This window comes from Temnothorax longispinosus, unplaced genomic scaffold (assembly GCF_030848805.1).
Source record: "Temnothorax longispinosus isolate EJ_2023e unplaced genomic scaffold, Tlon_JGU_v1 HiC_scaffold_19, whole genome shotgun sequence".
Lineage (NCBI taxonomy): Eukaryota > Metazoa > Arthropoda > Insecta > Hymenoptera > Formicidae > Temnothorax > Temnothorax longispinosus.
Genome location: NW_027270003.1, coordinates 230,216 through 236,083, shown reverse-complemented (window position 1 = coordinate 236,083; position 5,868 = coordinate 230,216). Strand labels below are relative to the sequence as shown.

Sequence of the window (5,868 nt, the reverse complement as noted above, 5' to 3'; positions counted from 1 at the left end):
GGTATGGAGCTCAGAGTTGAGATGCAAGAGACGTCGAAGGTAAGGAGGAGTATTAGAATGAAGGAGACGGAAAACCAGGCAACAGAGATGAAGCACAAAACGTTGTTGGATTTTTAGCCAACAGGAACGAGAATATAGTGGGATATGTGGTCAAACTTACGTACACCATAGGAGAAGACCCAGTAAAACAGGTACGTCGCATCTGCGTCGAATCTACGTAATACGTGGATGGAGATTCATTCACGAGTTATCCACGTAGATTCAACGTTTTTTTTTCATCGTCAAAATCGAAGAACCTTATTCGCGTGGATTCAACGTTTCTTTTTTATCGCTAAAATCGATGTACCTTATCTACGTAGATTCAACGTTTCTTATCCATCGCCAAAATCGAAGTACCTTATCCGCGTGGATTCAACGTTTCTTTTCCATCGCCAAAATCGAAGTACCTTATCCGCGTGGATTCAACGTTTCTTTTCCATCGCCAAAATCGAAGTACCTTATCCGCGTGGATTCAACGTTTCTTTTCCATCGATAAAATCAAAGTATCTCATCCACGTAGTATCAATGTAGATTTTGCGTAGATATTTTCACTGTTCTACTGACAGATAATTTATCAATCTCAGGAGACATTGATGTTGTCAATCGCAATTAATATAGCTAAATGGAACATTTTAATGAATAATTAATGAAAATGATAGTGAGCCATTTTAAAATTGAAGAATTTTATTATGTCGTAAAAATACAAAAGTTATGTGTTATAATAATAATCAGTTTTTAAACTGAATTTGTTTCTTAAGATGATTTATAAAAAATTATATATTTGCGCTGGTTATGACATATGTAGACTATATATAACACTTACATCAAATTAAGAAGTAGTCTACCACGTAAGGCAGTTGGCTCACCATCCAGAGGTCCCGAGTTCGAATCCCACCAAGATAAGTGTGTTTTTAAATACGAAAAAATATTTATAATTATAGACTGCATCTTAAAAAACAAATTTAGTTATAAAATAGTAATAAAATTTCAATAAATATAATTTTTTTTATGCCGGGTGAATATCGGAAATCAGTGTCCTCTAGTATTAAGAGGTTTTTTTTGGGTGAGTATAATTCAATACTATGCACCAGTAGTTCTCTGTGTAATAAATTACTATCAGTAATCCAGTACTGCCCAGTACTTCTAAAGTACTCGCCAAAATATTAAGACGTGAAACTTTCACGTAAATTCCACGTCGAATCGATGATCTCATCCACGTGGATCCGACTACCGTTTTTAAGCGGATGATCCACTCGATTGTCTACGTGAATTCTACGTCGCTGGTCCACATGAAAGAAACGTGGATTCCACGTTCCTGTTTTACTGGGAGTGGAGACATGAGTTTTGAATGTATTGGATACGATTTAGGAGTTGTTGGTTGAGTGCTGGAATATAGACGACGTCTGCGTAGTCGAAAAGTGAGATGACAAGCGATTGGAATAAATGAAGCTTTTGAGAGGTGGAGAGGATGTGCCGGAAAGGATAAAGAAGACAAAGGCGAGCAAAGGCAGCTCGACATTTTACATCCACGTGATGTTTAAACGACCAGGAAGAGTCAATGTGGACACCGAGTATTTTAATTGAGGACGATAGAGGTATAGGCACAGAGTTTAAAGAAAGGTCAAAGGATTGAAGCTGAGATAGAAGGACTGGGGAACCGGCAATGAAAAGTGAAGATTTGGAAGGGTTAAGATGCAATGCGTTAGAGGATGCCCATTTAGCTACAGCTTTGAGGTCATCGTTCAACGCAGAGATGGTAGCAGAGACGTCAGATAGACGGAATGACTTGCGCAAAATCACGTCGTCAGCGTATTTTAGAAGCTCGGCGAAAAAAGGAGTGGAAGCCAGTTCAGCAATAAAAATGATGAACAGTAGTGGACCGAGCACGGACCCTTGAGGTACGCCTGATAGAACGGCGCGAGAAGGGGAAAAATAGGCAGAGGATTATATAAAAGGACGCGCTGAAAGCGGTTTAATAGAAACAATTTCATGAAGGACAAGGCAGAGGGAGACAGGCCGTAGTACTCGAGCTTAGCCAGAAGGAGATGAGGGTCGACCGTATCGAACACCTTCGTGAAATCAAGAGTAAGCAACGCAGTGAGGAAACCTGAGTCGAAACCACGAAGGACGGAGTCAGGTGGAGAAGCTCAGTCGTAGTGTGGTGCAGGCAACGAAAACCGGACTGACATTCCGGAATTATCTTCGCTTCGTTGGCAAATGCATATAATTGTTGAAAGCATATGCGCTCGAGGATTTTGGAGAGAAATGGAGGGAGACCGGAGAGAGATAGGACAAAGAGAGGAGAAAGTGGAGGGATCGCGCGAGTTTTGGGAATGGGGAGGACAACAACATGTTTCCAAGAGGAGGGAAATGTGTGAGAAGAGAGGGAGTAATTTAGGATATAGAGAAGAGGTTCGAGACACTGAAGCAGGCAGAGAAGCAGCATACGACCTGAGAGATTGTACGGCCCAGCCGAGGTAAGACGTATTCGCTTGAGGATATTGTAAAGCTCGGTGAGAGTGATTGGAGTAAAACTGAAAGATTCGGGGACGTTAAAGGATGAGGAGGCAAAATGATTTAACGTTTCAGGAGAGCAGGAAAAGGAGGGAAGAGAATCAAGAAAATAATCGTTCATAAGTTTAGGATCGAGGAGATGGGAGGGTAAGGAGTGCGAGGGAGATGCTGTCTCTCCGAGTTCGGAGAGATTTCTCCAGAATTGGCGAGGAGAGTTTGATGAGAGAGAGTTTGAGAGATAAGCCTTTTTTTCACGGGGTATGGCATAGTTCATCTCGTTACGGAGTTGCTTGTAGCGGCGCCAATCGGGATCAGACCGAGTGAGCCTGTATCGACGAAAAGCACGACTCTTCAGAAATATTAATTTTCTGACGGCGGTGTTAAGCCACGGAGCCGGAAGACGTGTTGCCCTCTTAAGAGTCAATGGTGCGAGACGATCGAACACGGACATTATGGAGGATGTGAAGTAGGCGACTATCTCATCAACATGCGCAGCGCCGAACACAGGCGACCAGTCAATCTTCAGCAACTCGGAGGATATGTCGGAGGGCTGAGCGGAGTGGAGGCTGCGGAAGAGAGTAGTGCGGGCCCTGCAACTAGGTCGAGCTATTTTAAGGATCGCCCAGACCATGAAATGATCACTAATGTCGAGTTCCTCGCTGACTCCGCAATCGATAACCCCCACACCACGCGAAATCAGAATAAGATCGAGAATAGATGACGTATTCTGTGTGAGACGCGTTGGCAGGTCAATGAGTTGTCGGAGGGAGAGGTTCGATGCCATGTCGCACAAAATATGTTCCGATACGCGTGCAATTTCAAGTGAGAAGGCATTCCTGTCCCCGTGTGTACATTACCGTTCAAAAGTTTAGAAGCATTACTTTTTTAAGAAAAAAACAAAACAGTGGTGTATGAGAAACTTTATATCTGTTTTAACTATTCATTCAATACAGTATTATAGTTTCTAATCAGTTTCCAAGGAAGTATTTCACATGGTATAAATATACAAGGGTATGCTCATACCGTGTCAGACCACTGCGCATTCCCACCACTTTTATCTAAGCTTACGTCATACTCGTGTAGCATCGGAATGAATCGGATGTACTCGGTGATTCGCAATGGCTGCGTTCGCTCGGTTCGCTATTTATGTCGAGTAATTAGTTTGTGATTATTACAGTGTACGCAATGACGTGTAATGTGAAAGGATGTGGGAACTATATATCTGGCAAAGACCAGAAAGATCGAAGGAAATAAAATAAAATATTTTTCCTTCCCAAAGGATCCAGCACTGTGTAATAAGTAGCGTCAAGCATGCGGAAAAGAAAATATTTCACCAAAATATGGTATGTACTTTTGTATAGTAATAGTTGCTTTCCATTTACACTCAAGTGATCTGAGTCACTCAGATATGTGAGTATTTTTATACTCAGGTAAGATATGTCATTTTGTATTTACCTGCTTATTTTGGTGACAAAGCTATCGCATAATAATAATACCGGTCCATAGCCTCACTTTTAATGTGAGTTTATTAGATTCATTAAAGCACATGGTCTCTATTGAGGACGATTAGTTTTCGCGCTTCTCGAACTTTCGCGATCGGAATGCTGACACGAGGTCGGCACGAGGCGGGCCGGGATAGGCCAAACCACCCCTCTCTTATCACCTGTGCTCCTGCTCCGAATTCTGTCGCGGATATCAGCTACCGGCGTGCGAGTGTGTATCGTCTTCAGAATAAATGCGATTTTCATACATAACGGTCTGATTTCTCTGTGCTACCCTATCTCTCGCAACCGTGCGTTCCCAGATTATCGCAACAGTCTCGATTGTGGATAAAAACTCAGTTGAATCTCACTTGCCAGCATGCAAAAGGAACGTGCATTTAACTGAGTTATGACGTCACAAATGAGAATTATCTGAGTTTTGATGTAAATGGAAAGCAACTAATATTGTACCACAGATTTCTCTTGTTTATTATTATAAGCATATATTTAAGAACCTTAAACCTTGTTTGCTTCAGCTAGGATATGTTCGAAGCATTTTGCTGATGAAGCTTTTACGAAGCCCTTACAAGAACATCTACTAGGTTATTCACCTACACGAACTAGGAAGATACATCCTGATGCTATCCCGACGTTGCATCTCCATGCAGTACCTCCACTAACATCAAACAAAAATGTGTTAGCTGAAACAATGCCTTTGCCTGTATCAAATGAAGTTTCGATGGATGTTGAACAGACGCACCAGCATCGTCCAGTATAGAAGAACAGACACCAGCATCGTCCAGTACAGAAGAACAGACAGCAGCATCGTCCAGTACAGAAGAACAGACACCAGCATCGTCCAGTACAGAAGAACAGACAATATTAGCGAGGCTATCGAAGAAGAGGGTTTAAAATATATAGCATTTAAATTTAAAAGCACAGATAAAACATTAGGTATTGAAACGCGCCAATTGGAAACAACGGGTGACCAAGATTGGCTGCAAGTTATTTCGCGAGGAAAATGTATGTATCCAAGTGACAAATTATTACAATGTGCTCGTATAATGAATATTGAGTTTGCTAAATATCACGGATCCAGTTTGAATAAAGAAAATCTTATATTTCAAAACTTAGCAAAAATAATAGAACCACAATTGAAAATTAAAATACCGAGAGAGGCATTACTATGCCTCATTAGGACTAGGACATATATTAGGCTGCGCGAAATGAACCGAGCGATTGCAATCGCAAATCACAGGCAAAAAAAAAGAAATGTCAAAATTTACTAATAAAAAACCTGTATATTAAATATCTGCATTTATTGTTATTTGATCTTTTATCTGCATCTTTCCTCTGCATATATAGTTCTTTATGTCGTACGCCACAATATATTTTTGTTTTGCGTCTCAGCTGACAATTCTTTTCCAATCGTTTTCCGACCAGTTTTGATTAAAACTAATAATTCGCAGAATTTTAATAATAAATGACTGGAAATTAAAATCTCGTTTTATGTGAAATTTTTCGGTACGTTGCAATGACTTTTATTCAATGCACACAATTCTTTTTTTCTTAATAATAATAATATTTTCTGTAATATCATATATTTAGACAAACCCACATAAAATAATTATAAAATTCGTCAAATAACAATAACGTTTCTAACATCTACAACGAGAGACAAATTCGGGAAACGATGAGCGTTTATCCGTATGTCACGTGCGTTTTTTATATTTATATATTTTCGTTCATATATATTTATTTATTTATAAAACAGAATTTTCTCTCACATAAATGATCAACATTATTTTGTATTCACATATTGTCCGCTCAAAAT

At 40.0% G+C, this 5,868-nt stretch overlaps 1 long non-coding RNA gene across 1 annotated transcript; it reads left to right on the top strand.

The window, feature by feature from the left end:
* The first annotated feature begins 1,056 nt into the window (after nt 1-1,056).
* Nucleotides 1,057-5,343, top strand: LOC139823839 (uncharacterized). Its single transcript, XR_011734911.1, has 2 exons — nt 1,057-3,896; nt 4,571-5,343. It is a non-coding gene; the product is annotated as an uncharacterized lncRNA (long non-coding RNA).
* Nucleotides 5,344-5,868: the final 525 nt, after the last annotated feature.